Here is a 15,823-nt window from a genome sequence, read left to right as displayed (position 1 = left end):
CCAGTAATGATATGGTGCAACAAAATACAAAAATAAAAGAAAATTTCAAAATGGGCGTGGCTCCGCCCTTTTTCATTTAATTTGTCTAGGATACTTTTAACGCCATAAGTCGAACAAAAATTAACCAATCCTTTTGAAATTTGGCGGGGGCATAGATTTTATGACGCTAACTGTTTTCTGTGAAAATGGGTGAAATCGGTTGATGCCACGCCCAGTTTTTATACACAGTCTTTCGTCTGTCCTTCCGCATGGCCGTTAACACGATAACTTGAGCAAAAATCGACATATCTTTAATGAACTTAGTTCACGTGCTTACTTGAACTCACTTTATCTTGGTATGAAAAATGAACGAAATCCGACTATGACCACGCCCACTTTTTCGATATCGAAAATTACGAAAAATGAAAAAAATGCCATAATTCTATACCAAATAAGAAAAAAGGGATGAAACATGGTAAGGTAATTGGATTGTTTTATTGACGCGAAATATAACTTTATAAAAAACTTTATAAAATGGTTTTAACACCTACCATATTAAGTAGAAGAAAATGAAAAAGTTCTGCAGGGCGAAATAAAAAACCCTTAAAATCTTGGCAGATATTACATATATAAATAAATTAGCGGTATCCAACAGATGATGTTCTGGGTCACCCTGGTCCACATTTTGGTCGATATCTGGAAAACGCCTTCACATATACAACTACCACCACTCCCTTTTAAAACTCTCATTAATACCTTTAATTTGATACCCATATCGTACAAACATATTCTAAAGTCACCCCTGGTCCACCTATATGGCGATATCTCGAAAAGGCGAACACCTATAGAACGAAGGCCCACTCCCTTTTAAAAATACTCACTAGCACCTTTCATTTGATACCCATATCGTACAAACAAAGTCTAGTCACCTCTGGCCCACCTTTATTGCGATACCTCGAAAAGGCGTCCACCTATAGAACTAAGGCCCACTCCCTTTTAAAATACTCATTAACTCCTTTCGTTTGATACCCATATTGCACAAACGAATTCTAGAGTCACCCCTGGCCCACCTTTAGGGCGATATCTCTAAACGGCGTCCACCTATGGAACTAAGGATTACTCCTTTTTAAAATACTCATTAACACCTTTCTTTTGATACCCATATTGTACAAACAAATTCTAGGGTCACCCCTGGTCCACTTTTATGGCGATATCTCGAAACGGCATCCACCTATGGAACTAATGATTACTCCCTTTTAGAATACTTATTACCACCTTTCATTTGATACCCATATCGTACAAACGCATTCTAGAGTCACCCCTGGTCCACCTTTATGGCGATATCTCGAAAAGGCGACCACCTATACAACAACCACCACTCCCTTTAAAAACCCTCATTAATACCTTTAATTTGATACCTATATCGTACAAACACATTCTAGAGTCACCCCTGGTCCACCTTTATGGCTATATTTCGAAACGGCATCCACCTATAGAACTAAGGCCCACTCCCTTTTAAAATACTCATTAACACCATTCGTTTGATGCCCATATTGTACAAACAAATTCTAGGGTCACCCCTGGTCCACCTTTGTGGCAATATCTCGAAACGGCGTCCACCTATGGAACTAAGGATTACTCCCTTTTAAAATACTCATTAACACCTTTCTTTTGATACCCATATTGTACAAACAAATTCTAGGGTCACCTCTGGTCCACTTTTATGGCGATATCTCGAAACGGCATCCACCTATGGAACTAATGATTACTCCCTTTTAGAATACTCATTAGCACCTTTCATTTGATACCCATAACGTACAAACGCATTCTAGAGTCAACCCTGATCCACCTTTATGGCTATATCCCTAAATGGCGTCCACCTATAGAACTATGGCCCACTCCCTCATAAAATACTCATTAGTGCCTTTCATTTGATACACATGTCATATAAACACATTCCAGGGGTTCCCTCGGTTCATTTTCCTACATGGTTATTTTCCCTTATGTTGTCACCATAGCTCTCAACTGAGTATGTAATGTTCGGTTACACCCGAACTTAACCTTCCTTACTTGTTGATATTGGTTTTTCTTGTTTTCTTACTTTTGTTTTTTATTTTTAAGTTTTTTATTTATTTTTTTCAGGTTTTTTCTCTCTTTCCTAGTACGATTTAAATAAATGTGTATGGTTTGAATTTTCTTGAAAAACTTTTTTATTGTTTTCCACTCAAAAATTTCGCCCTAGGTCATATCGTCTCATGCTTTTGGGAAAATATTGCGAAAAACTATGCCGCTGTCACATTAAACGTATTGAGTAGGTCGGTCGCCAGCGCCTGCCATCATCCAATACATTGCGCCAATTGGCCAACCATATTTCAACGCGCGCTCAGCCTCATTTGGTTTGGTGCAGCAGCACACATAAGAAGTTAAATTCCAATAACAACTACATACCCTTACAAATCAGCATAAGGCAATAATATTTTATAAGATTTTTCCTATTCTGCATAATGTGATCCATCGTGCGCCGCTTGACGTTTGCCGCTTCTCATTTCACATACTGCCTTACACACACACACATAAACGAACTTTTATACTCATTCGTATGGAAATAAGTTTGTAAGTATGTCGGCTCACACGGCGGCACTTCAACGGTGTCTAAGATTTGGTTATGCTTCTGGCATTTTTCCACAGGTCATAGTTACGTTAGATTAAAAAAAAAAAAATAATTTGTTTCTTGCTGGCTATGCATTTTCCCGTTTGTATTTATTGTTTTCATTATTTTGTTTATAATTTTTGCATCGAATGCATTGGATTACGAAAAACATTTCGCAGAACGGCCATAAAGATATTTGTAAGCGGCAAATGAGGATAAGTTGCTTGGCAGAGTGGTAGGTAGGATGAGGTTTTAATTATGTGGAGAAGTCCCCATTTTTGGAACCGGGTTGTTTTTAGAACACGGTACCTTTGCGGATCCGGGTTGTTTAAGAATTGGGTACTTTTTCAAAGCCGTGTACTTTTTCTGTTTAGGGAACTTTATAATAATCCGGCACTTTTTCAGAACCGGACCCTTTTTCGGAGCTGGGTACTTTTTTAGAACCGAGTACTTGTTTAGCACCGGACCCTTATTCGGATCAGGGTACTTTTTTTGAACCGTGTACTTTTTCCCATGCGGGTACTTTTTTATAATAGGGTACCTATTTATAACCGGTTCCTTTTTCGGATCTATATAAGATTTACACTATAGCTCTGTATATCCGAGTATCGAGCAATTGGCGTAGCTGCATTATCTGTAGACACTTGTTCGTTGCTCAACTACTTAACCAGGATTTGCAACAAGTGGAGTTGTTGAAATTCTAAATGAAACTGACGTTGGCTCCAGTCGTGGGTGTGGGCGTACGCTCACATTTAGAGGGCTACGTCTATGGCTCTAAAGTGTATTTACTTTCAGTCCCCTGCATATATAAAGGCAATTCTCGCGATTTTATTTTTCAGATGATCAGCCGAGTCACCTCGCTCTCTCGCTCTGCAAAGCTGCTGGCTTCAAGCCATTTATGTATTCAATCTCAGCACATAAATACTGTTCTTTATTCAGCGGTGCTTTAGGAGACCTTTATTGGGCCCTGGGTTGACCTCAGCGTTAGACAAATCCCACTTCATACAGTGTAGATTCGTGTAGTTGTTGTAGATCAGAACGGAGACAGATCATCATCACGCTCAATAAGCCAATATTGCTCAAGGATTATCATAGGTATCGCCTATGCTAGCATTTCCTGTAATCTAAACGACCTCCTAGAGCATCAGAGGGCAACTTGTAAACACCGATTCATTAGTAAAATAAAAATATATTCCCTCTTCAAATCGTTTGTGTCTACGTCACTGTTTGAGCCCAACCGGATTTTTGAATTTGCCGACAATTTGACTTGACTTGCGCATACAGAACAGTCAAATCGACTGAGTGGCTGACTGACTCTGCCTAACTTGAGCGTGTTGTTGCTGGGCTGATGTATTCAATCGTGTGAGGTGACGCTTTCGGTCACCAACGTCTGTCGATTTCCCAACTTTTCTTTTGCTTGCCTTCTGCCTTATTGCTGTCATTTCACATGCCAATTTGGTTCTGTACAGTTTTATTTGTATAAACAAATGTAATTACAGTTCCGTTCAAAACAATAGCCCTCATATTCAAATTGAAAATGTTTGCAAATTATGAAGATTGCGGCATATGCTGATGAACAAGCTGTTGCTTACAGAGGCAAATTCCCTCAAACTATGTACAACTTGATGCAGGTAGCATTGCGAGACGTTTCCTTGTGGGTCTCCCGATGCGGAATCAGGTAAATTGGAGCTTGTCTAAACGGTACAAAATACCGCGATTTAAACCACCTACGGAAACTAAATGGGGTGAGCCTTAATCAGGCCGATGAGGCCAAATTGCTAGGCGCAGTTTTGGACAAAAAGCTGAACTGGAAATATAACGTCATTTAGCGTCAAAAGAAAGCGTACGTTGCATTATGCACGTGTATAAGAGCCATTGGCTAAAAATAGCGACTAACTCCAAATATATGCAGATAGATTTATACCGAGGTTATGAGACCTATATTTCTGTTTGGGATAGTCGTATGTGCGACCACAATAGTTGCGTATAACAACTTTATGGTAAACATACCCAACAGGAATGACGGGGTGCCGTAGGATCGGTGATTCGTTGGTGACGGCAGCATTTCTATATAACCGACAGCTCTAAGTTAAACGGTAGGGTTGGATGAGGGATCTATTCAAATAACGAGAGACCTACAAATCTCTTTCAGACTATATGGTCATTGTTGAGTCTTCCAAGCATAGCATAAGTTTCAGGTCACATGGAAGCCGCGGTTTGGATAGGAAAACACACTATCAGCAAGGAAATCTTTATCTTTAGCAACAGCCGAGCGGCTATAAAATCTGTTGATTCTTACTCATGCAATTCAGCTGACATGGATCCCGGAATACAAAGGCATTGAGGGAAACTGAATTGCAGATGAGCTTGTTCGGCATCTAACGTGAAGGCTACAAGCCCCAGTGCGTCGGACATCTAAGTAAATCTGATCCAAAAGATCCCGTCATGTTTACATTCTACACATTTTCCACACTTGTAGTAGTACTAACATAGCACTGTCTTATTGGTAGATATGAAGAAAGGCTAGGAGCACCTTAATGGTGCTGTGTTACCGGAGCGTACCGGATCTGTATCCGGCAAAGATCATCACATCGATAACACTCCCCAAATCCTTCGGAGAGAAACCTTATCGCTACAACAACAACAACAACGAAGAAGAGGAAACCGTGGAAACCAGACAGCGCTGCCTAGATGCTCACTTACTGGATAATCTATGCTAGGTCGTAGAGTACGCCAACAAGGACTTGGTAGCTTTTATCAGGTCCTCGAAATGATCTGAGGTGGTGTCTTTATGTGGTATTGCAACGGGCTTCCTAACACTGGCATATGTGTACCTCCGCGGTACCCACTTGAGCCTAACGGAATGTATAGATTTGCTATCGGAGTTACCAATTTTTTAACTATTGGCATGTTACCAATTTGTTATCGAAAAATTATCTGTTTACTATTGAGAAGCTATCGATTATTTATCGTTAAGTTGTCGATATGTTGTAAAAAAGTTACCGATTTGTTATAAAAAAAGTAAGCGATTTCTTATCGGAGTGTTATAATTTGTTGTCGACGTCTCATCGGTTTGTTATGAAACATAAAATAGATACCGATAAAACTTCAATATAAAATCGATGACACATCTGTAACCTTTCGATAACAAGCCAAAAAGAAACCAAGAAAAAGCCGATGACGCATCGAACTTCACGAGTACTCGGTACTCTCGCCTATTTTTAACCTTTTCGAATACTTTGGAATATTATTTTTCTCGTTCGTTAAGAGCTCAAACCATTAATTGAATTTAAGTGCTTTTTTCAAACCGCCACTGTACGTACTATATTTTAAAAAATATGTACACATCTACGTGAATTCGGCATTTTGCAAAATATAAAAATTTTGCATTGCAATTTGATTAACGCGATACCGGCAATAATGTTGATAATAATGATCAAATTTTATGTCGTCTCTCCTTTGATTTCATTTTTGGGCAATAATTGAAAAATACGGTGCCAGCGAGTAACTTTCTACCATTTCGTTGCACATTGTTTTCAAGAAAATTGATGTTGGCCAGTCAAAATTGGTTAGTTGTTGGTTTGTTTGAAGCTTTTTTATACTCAGCTGAGCAGAGCTCACATATTAACTTTGTTCGCATAACGGCAATCCGTAACGGCATAAACTAATCGAAAAGATATAGACGAAAAAAGAAATTTATTTAGCCATGTCCGTCCGTCCGTCCGTAAACACGATAACTTGAGTAAATTTTGAGGTATCTTGATGAAATTTGGTATGTAGGTTCCTGGGCACTCATCTCAGATCGCTATTTAAAATGAACGAAATCGGACTATAACCACGCCCACTTTTTCGATATCGAAAATTTCTAACAATCCAAAAAGTGCGATAATTCATTACCAAAGACGGATAGGGCGATGAAACTTGGTAGGTGGGTTGACCTTATGACGTAGAATAGAAAACTGGTAAAGTTTTGGACAATGGGCGTGGCACCGCCCACTTTTGAAAGAAGGTAATTTGAAAGTTTTGCAAGCCGCAATTTAGCAGTCGTTGAAGATAACATGATGAAATTTGGCAGGAACGTTACCACTATTACTATATATGTGCTAAATAAAAATTAGCAAAATCAAATGAAGAACACGCCAACTTAAAAAAAAAAATTTTTTAAGTCAAATTTTAACAAAAAATTGATTATCTTTACAGTATATAAGTAAATTATGTCAACATTCAACTCCAGTAATGATATGGTGCAACAAAATACAAAAATAAAAGAAAATTTCAAAACGGGCGTGGCTCCGCCCTTTTTCATTTAATGTGTCTAGAATACGTTTAATGCCATAAGTCGAACAAAAATTAACCAATCCTTGTGATTAGGAGCACAGATTCTATAACGATAATTGTTTCCTGTGAAAATGGGCGAAATCGGTTGAAGCCACGCCCAGTTTTTATACACACTCGACCGTCTGTCCTTCCGCTCGGCCGTTAACACGATAATTTGCGCAAAAATCGATATATCTTTACTAAACTTAGTTCACGTACGTAACTGAACTCACTTTGTCTTGGCATAAATCCGAAATCCGACTATGACCACGCGCACTTTTTCGATATCGAAAATTACGAAAAATAAAAAAAAATGCCATAATTCTATACAAAATATGAAAAAAGGGATGAAACATTGTAATTCGATTGGTTTATTGACGCAAAATATAACTTTAGAAAAAACTTTGTAAAGTGGGTGTGACACCTCCCATATTAAGTAGAATAAAATGAAAAAGTTCTGCAGTACGAAATCAAAAGCCCTTGGAATCTTGGCAGGAATACTGTTCGTGGTATTACATATATAAATAAACTAGCGGTACCCAACAGATCATGTTCTGGGTCACCCTGGTCCACATTTTGGTCGATATCTCGAAAATGCCTTCACATGTACAACTAAGGGTCACTCCCTTTTAAAACCCTCATTAATACCTTTAATTTGATATCCATATCGTACAAACAAATTCTATAGGCAGCCCTGGTCCACCTCTATGGCGATATCTCGGAAAGGCGTCCACCTATAGAACTAAGGCCCAATCCCTTTTAAAATACTCATTAACACCTTTCGTTTGATACCCATATCGTACAAACACATTCTAGAGTCACCCCTGGTCCACCTTTATGGCGATATCTCGAAAAGGCGTCCACCTATAGAAAAAAGGCCCACTTCCTTTAAAAATACTCATTAACACCTTTCATTTGATACCCATATCGTATAAACAAATTCTAGAGTCACCCCTGGTCCACATTTATGGCGATATCCCGAAATGGCGTCCACCTATAGAACTATGGCCCACACCCTTTTAAAATACTCTTTAATACCTTCCATTTGATACCAATGTCATACAAACACATTCCAGGGTTACCCTAGGTTCATTTTCCTACATAGTGATTTTCCCTTATTTTGTCTCCAAAGCTCTCAGCTGAGTATGTAATGTTCGGTTACAACCGAACTTAGCCTTCCTTACTTGTTTTTGTTGGAATGTTTATTTTCATTTTTGGATGGCAATTTCTGTTTGTATCCGCTGTATGTATTAGTAAATTCATAGTTAATGAGTTTTGTGTTAGCATTCGATTTGTCTTGTCGGGTTTTCTATTCCAATTATTTTATAATTTGTGTTTTTTTTTCTTTTTTTGATTTGTTAAATGTTAAATTGAAATGCCTTAATTTGATTTGTTTGTCACAAATGCTTGACAAAAAATAATCTCAAGTCAAGAATACTTCCCTGGGGAGTGTAATCGATGTTCATGGTACGTACTTTCCGGTAACAAACACCATTAAGGTACTAGCGCGACCATCTCGGAAACGATTTGGTATGAGAAAATGAAAACTTGGGGTCGCCAGAGACTCGGCTGTTAAAGAAACAGGATTCGCCACGAGTAGACGATGGCAACAATTGGGTGGGAGAAGCTTTATATTACGCTGGCAATTCCTTGAAAGGGTTGCGCCTCACAACCCCTTAAATCGTTATATTTTAATACAGTCGACATACAGAGTCGGAAAAAACTAAACCACTTAATAGCCTAAATAACATTTTACTTAAAACTTTATGGAGAATAGTAAAATCGATTTCATAGATATTTAAAAAATGAAGTACTCGATTAACTCAAAATTGTCAATTTTGGTTGGGAGACAAAACGGTTACGGTGTTGAGCCATCTTTAGTGCCATTTTTCGTTCATAGGTAAATGGTATGGTTATTTGATGTGTTTGTTAAGTTCTGTATTGTGAACTAGATATAGCTTAGACCTTCGAATAATCTCTTACCACACTCGTCTAGCAATGGCACTCTCTATCATTTTCGTTTGGCGTTTATATTTCTGACGCTATGTCAAGCAGGAGCATAATGCAAATTGAAATGCACGAACGATTCTTCTCTGAGGCCAAACGAACGTTTGTTTCGTTATAGAGAACGAAGCCCTTTTTTATTGTTACGAGTTTGTAAAATAATTTTGTAAAATAATTCTAAAGGTTCGAAAATTTCGTCAGACTTAGTGTTGTTTTCTGTGACTGCCGCGGTGAAACGTTTTTAAACAAATAAATAAGTACTTGGCATTATTTACATCCGAGGAGATTCAGGCTTCTCGTCCAACTTCGTGCGACGAGCTATTTTTTATTTTTCCTACAAATTACCGGGACCCACACATGTTTTTATGCCTACTCCCCACGGCAGGTGCAAGCCAGATTAATTTGTACTGAGAAGCTTTTCAGGACAAAAATACTTACATTCGGAGTGTTTGTCTGAAATCGTACGAAAAATTTCTTTCTAATTGAAAATTTTTTTTCTATATTTGCAATGTTGCTCTGCCCGGTACTTGAACCAAGCATCTTCGGTGTGGTAGGCGGAGCACGCTACCAACACGCCAACTATTCTGATCGGAGGCCGTGTTTTTTTCGTTTTCACAGTTATGTTGCGTGTCCCAAGCCCATTACACAATCCGGATACAGAAACCAATGCTCTACGATCCATTTGAAATTAAAAGAGGATTCAGACATGGGGACTCTTTGTCGTGTAATTTCTTATACCTCTGTCTTCTCTAACTATTTAATAAATAAATAAATACAAGGCGCGATATACCTCCGATGAGAATTTAGGCCGATTTTCTCTTCCTACAAATTAGTGAAAGGGGCCTACATGCTTTTCACCGACTCCGAACGGCATCTACAAGGCTGGTGAGTTTTTACTGAAAAGCATGAAGAAATACACTCGGGGCAAAAAATTGGTGAACGTGGACAAGACGGAGTAGTTTTTGCCATCAAAGAAAGAATCGGCGCATTCACAAGTTGCCAGCCACGTCACTGACCGATCAAAATTCGAATCTGTGTAGAGCTTCATGTTTTTGAGAACAACCAGTTACAGGAAAACAATACCAGCCTATAAATTTCACGCAGAATCACTTTTACGAACAAGTGCTCGATGGTTTCGAAAGAAGATGAAAGATGCCCATTGAGTATCTATTAGGGAGAAAATTTCGCCGGAAGATTTATGGTCCTGTTCGTTTTGCTAACGGTGTGTACAGACGTTGGTATAATGATGAGCTGTCTGAGCTAGACGCAGACCAGTGTTGTCACTTCTAAAATCTATTTAGTGGTAGATTTCCAAAAAAAGGGTGGTAGATATCCTAAAAATAGTGGTAGAATTTTCAAAAATATTAAAACCTATTTTTTTCAAATTATTATTCAACGATTAAAACGAACATAACATCTTCAAGTGCATTAACAACATACATATAAATATCTGTATGAAGAGTATTTGCATACTGTAGATGCTTTAGACGTTATCAAATAAAAAGATATTATTAAATAATAGTGGGACTCTCACCTAGCTTTTAATTCTGAAGTTAATAGTCTGTAGTTTTTAGGCGTTTTATTTTTAATAAACTATTTGAATAAGTATCAAAGAACTAGTCTTAAAAGTGTGAAAATTTCTTACTACAAAAACCTTAACAGCTGAAATTTATAATCAAATGCGAACTACCGACCAAGAACTTTAACAAACCATGTGTGGATACGACTAAAGTTAATTTACAGTCTCCAAATATTCCATTTTTCATAACACATAGTTCAAATATATAATAATACTACTAAGAAACCTTAAAATATCAAATTACTTCCATGGTATCCAACGAATACCAATAGCCCAAATCTAATGAAATAGACTTTTGCATTAAAACAGTTTATTTTTTAAATCTTACAACTTACATCCGTGACATCGAAGGCATCCATCGGATACTGCAATCGACGGCTGAGTGGAATATCGCTCATATCTCGGCTGCCAGTTCGAGAACGCCCTATCTGAGTACGTTTTTCAAAAACACCATATTTCAGTTTTTCTTTTGAAAACGATCTATCTCAGAACTCCATTGAAGAACGCCCAAAATATTTTTCATAAACGCCCCAGCTATGTTACAAATTTATTAAATTTAAGCTGAGATAGAGCGTTTTTGAAACAAGTTCTGAAATAGGGCGTTATTCCAAAATTTTCTGGGATAGGGCGTTTTCGAAACGGCGGCAGAGATACGGCGATATTCCACTCAGCAGTCGAAAAATCAGATTATTACAAAGTTATTGGCACGAATTTACCATCAATAAAGTTAAATTTTACATAAAATTGTATAAGTTCTTTCGATGGTACGTAAGTGTTATAAAAATCACACATTTCTTTGGTGAAAATTTGAAAAACTTATACAGAGTGGGCTTTACATTTAATTTTCAACATACTTAAAAACCTTAATTTTCGGTCATTGTAAGCAGCTTAAAGAACATAGTCAAATTCAGGCAAATAAAAAGTGATAGATCTGCCACTATAGTGGTAGAGTGACAACACTGACGCAGACATGAGCGTACGGCAATTATTAAAACGACAGGGCCCTCGCATGCTACGTCGTGCTATGAGAATGAAAGGCGACGATCTGCATCCGAAAGTATGCCTAATGGTACCTGGATATTGAAATATTTAGGAGTAACAGGTATGGTAGGCCAGCATGCTAAATATATACCAAGCCGACGACCTAGCTAGTTAAACGCCAATTAAAAATGCATGAGAAAAGGCAACACTTCCTACCGTAAGACTAAAGATTGAAAAAATGATTGGGCATATGGCAATGGCCACCTACTCTGAGAGTCTTACGGAACTTTGGACTCACATAGGCACACACTAAGGAAACCATATAAATAACTGGCAAATAAAACAGTTCAAACCACACTGGATTGAATGCCCAGGGCTTAACACGGGCCATGTTTATACTCCCGACAACGAGAGTAACAAAAACCTACGCTTCAAGCAGCTCACTACTTCCGGTCGCTTGCGGCCAATTTTCCGCTGGGTAGCCACTAAACATCCGTTTAGTGGTGAGCTAATGTAATAAGGCGACAATCTGGCTGTTCACCACGAGGTGCGTCTTGTTTGGATCAAGCGGCTCGCTATATAAACGTGGAAGTAATATTTTCACCCCCGCTGAGTGGGTTGTGCGCTGGGCTTGCGACCCGCCACGTCAAACCACACTCCAATGAAAAGCAACAACAAGCCTCGGATAAAGAGACAACCCTTTATTGATGACGACCATGGCAAACGTTTGAAGGACAATGTATTGAGGGCATGCACCTGGAACGTCCGCTCCCTGAATGGGATTGGTGCAGATGCCCGGCTGGTTGAGTCCTCGTCAAAGCAATATCTGACATCACCGCCAGCCAAGAAAGCGTTGGAAGCAGCAAGGAAGTAAGAAGATTAAAAATTGTGACATCTAAGCGAAGTTTCGGCGTCTGATTCGTGGTGGCAGAAAGACTTTGTCGCCAAGTACTGGCGTTCAGGCCTGTGGACGAAAGTCTCGCCGCTATCCGAATAAAAGCAAAATTTTTTAATATATTATTCATCTGCGCCCATGCACCGACAGAGGAGAAAGGCGATGAGGTGAAGGACGCTTTTTATGAACAATTATAACGCACATACGAGCGCTGCCCCCGCCATGATATAAAAGTGGTGCTTGGCGACTTCAACGCCAGGGTGGGCAAAGGTTTTTTTGGCCCTCCATCCGAGTTCATTCTACACAATGAAACTTCTCCTAATGGACTGAGGCTGATTGACTTTGCCGGTGCTCGAAACGTGGTCATTTCCAGCAAGAGGTTCATGCATAAAGAGATACATCAAGCTACATGGCTGTCCCCCTATCGAAATACTCGTAATCAGATCGATGACGTTGTGATAGACTGACGGCATGCCTCCAGTGTTTTAGATGTGCGCACGATCCGAGGACCTAACATCGACTCGGACCATTATCTCGACGCAGCCAAAATACACACCCGCCTCTGCGCGACTAAAACCAAGGAGCAAAAAACACAAGGAAAGCTAGACGTCGAAAGGCTGCAATCGCAACAGACTGCCAATGATTTCGCAGCTCGACTCTCACACCTGCTCTCTGAGAGCTCAACTCAGCCTAAAGGATTGCAGGAGCAGTGGGAGTATATCTCCAAAGCACTTCTTACTGCCGTCGAGGAAGAAATTGGTGACCGGCGGCCACGGAAAAACAACTGGTACGATGAAGAATGCCGCGTTGCAACCGAAAGAAAAGACTGTGCTACGTTAAAAGCGAGCGCAACAAGAGGAGTGTGTGAACGCTATCGCGAGTTAAAAAGGGAAGCGAGATGCCTTTTCAGGAAGAAAACAGCAGAGGCTGAAATCCGTGAGTGCGACAGACGGAAGGTTTTAAGACCGGGGCAAACTCCTGTAAGAACGAAAATGGCGACCTTGTAACTGATCTCCAGAAAGTACTTAGATTATGGAGTGAACACTTCTTTGCTCTCCTAAATGGAGACAGCGATTTACCCCACAGGGATGACGAACCCGATCACACAATCTGTGATGATGGAATAAATGTCCCCCCACCCGATTATGACGAAATCAAAATAACAATAACCAGATTGAAAAACAACAAGGCCGCGGGTGATTGCCTGCGGAGCGATTCAAATACGGCGGCGAGGAGTTGGTAAGGCACATGCATCAGCTTCTTCGCAAAATATGGGCGGACGAGTGCATGCCCGACGATTGGAATCTAAGTTTTCTTTGCCCAGTGCAAACTGCACCAACTATCGCGTAATCAGCCTTCTTAATATCGCATATAAGATCCTATCAAATGTATTGTTCGAAAGATTGAAGCCCACCGTGAATCGGCTGATTGGACCTTATCAGTGCGGCTTCAGACATGGTAACTCTACCATCGACCAGATTTTCACAATGCGCCAAATCTTGGAAAAAACCCGCGAAAAAAGAATCGGCACACATCACCTCTTCGTCGTTTTTAAAGCCGCCTTCGAGAAGGACCTCTCCGAGCCGTTCGAAAGTAAACGAGGTTTCAGATAGGGTGACCCCCTATCGTGCGATTTCTTTAATTTGATGCTGGAGAAAATTATGCTAGCTGCAGAACTTAACCGCTCTGGAATAATATTCTATAAAAGCGTGTAATTACTGGCATATGCTGATGACATTGATATCATCGGCCTGAACAACCGGGCAGTTCTGTTTACTCCAAAATGGAAAGAGAAGTGGTAAAGAAGGGTTTGATGGTGAATGAGAACAAAGTGAAATACCTGCTGTCATCGATCAGCGCATATGAAAGATGACGCTCCGGCCAAGAAAGTGTTTCTATCGGATCCCGCCTATGGAAGCAGAGGTAGAAAGAAGGCGGCCCCCACCCTGTTGGAAGGACCATGGAAAACGATTTAAACTCCCTTGGTGTGACCAATTGGCGCCGGTTGGCAGAGAGAAGGAGCGAATGGCGCGCCTTGTTGGACGGCGGTAACCGTTTAAATGATTAAGCGCTAATTAAGTAAGTAAGTAAAGACCTACAAACTGTCACAGGATATCTACTGTACGGAACAATGTAGTCTACGATATTACCTAAGTAGTTTAAATCTATCTGATAAACGCTGGTTCACATTATCTCCGAATGCATGCCATCTAGGTGGCGTGTTTTTTAATTGCTTCGTGATATGGAGTATGAAGACTAAAGAGGTACTTAAATACATTAAAAATGTGGGGCTACATACAGTAATAGGCTGAATCGTCAAGCACTATAGATCTAAACAAAGGCCACAGTGCATCGAGGCCAGCTAAAAATAACGCCGAGGATGTTTAGGCTGAGCGTCTCTTTCGATTTGCATCGTGATACTTTCAAATTGGCGGGACGGGACCTACTTGTTTTATGCCGACTCCGATCGGCATCTGCAAGCAGGTGATCTTTCGTTGTGAATCCTTACATGACAGAAATAAACTCGGAGTTTTTGCCAAACCACTGCCGAGGGGTGAACTCGCTAATTGAAAAGGGCATTTTTCTAAATATTTTGATGTTGCTTTTCGAGCGCCTTGAACCCCAGATCTTTGGTGTGATAGGGGAGCACGCTACCTCCACACCACGCCGGCCGCTCTCTAAAAACCACTCAAATATTTTGAGTATTAAGTGGTTCAATATTACTAAGTTTCTGGTATTTTTAGGCAACTACTGGAAACATTATTCATTTATCGAAATAGGAAGCCTAAACTCTAAAACGTTTACTTAGTCCAATAACACCTACATAGGGTTAGGTTAGGTTAAGAGGGCGTGCGTGGGTAATACCCACACTTCCACTCGGAGACACTTTTGTCCATTGTGAGTGCCCTGAGTAAATACAGGGTGGCGGCAAATTCATTTAGCCCCATTACCTCCTAGCGGTCCTCAACGAACCACTTGCTTTCCCTGATGAACCCAAGAAGAAGCGAGACGTTCACCTTCTCAACCTCTGCCAGGCTGTCGAAAAAGCGTGAGCCCAGAAATCTGAGCCTTCTTGTTTGAACGCCGGGCATCGGCAGAGAAAGTGGTAGATCGACTCCTCTTCCTCCTCATCCTGACAGCTTCTGCAGAGGGAGCTTGTTGGTATTCGCCATCGTCGGAGCATTGGTGCGTAAGTACCCTCACCGCAGATGTGTTCAATTTGAGAAGGAAGCTGGTACCCTTCCTATCCAAGCATGGCCATAAGGACGTTGAGGCTTCGCAGTCAACCCTATTGGTCGCAGTCAACCCATTGCCCTGTTCTCATATTAGTCGATTCTTACTAGGAGACAACTCAGCGGTGGTCGGACGGAGATTTCCACCTTACTTATGTCTCTAAGTCGGAACCCTTCCTAGCCAT

At 40.2% G+C, this 15,823-nt stretch overlaps 1 protein-coding gene and 1 pseudogene across 1 annotated transcript in view; both read left to right on the top strand.

Annotated features, from left to right (window-relative positions):
• Positions 1–15,823, top strand: part of PolA2 (DNA polymerase alpha subunit B) — a 349,615-nt gene that overhangs the window by 311,538 nt on the left and 22,254 nt on the right. The gene's annotated exons all lie outside the window — the stretch shown is intronic.
• On the top strand, positions 12,172–13,755 carry LOC137250288 (uncharacterized; annotated as a pseudogene).

This window comes from Eurosta solidaginis, chromosome 1 (genome assembly GCF_040869045.1).
Source record: "Eurosta solidaginis isolate ZX-2024a chromosome 1, ASM4086904v1, whole genome shotgun sequence".
Lineage (NCBI taxonomy): Eukaryota > Metazoa > Arthropoda > Insecta > Diptera > Tephritidae > Eurosta > Eurosta solidaginis.
This window is presented reverse-complemented; position numbering and strand designations above follow the sequence as displayed.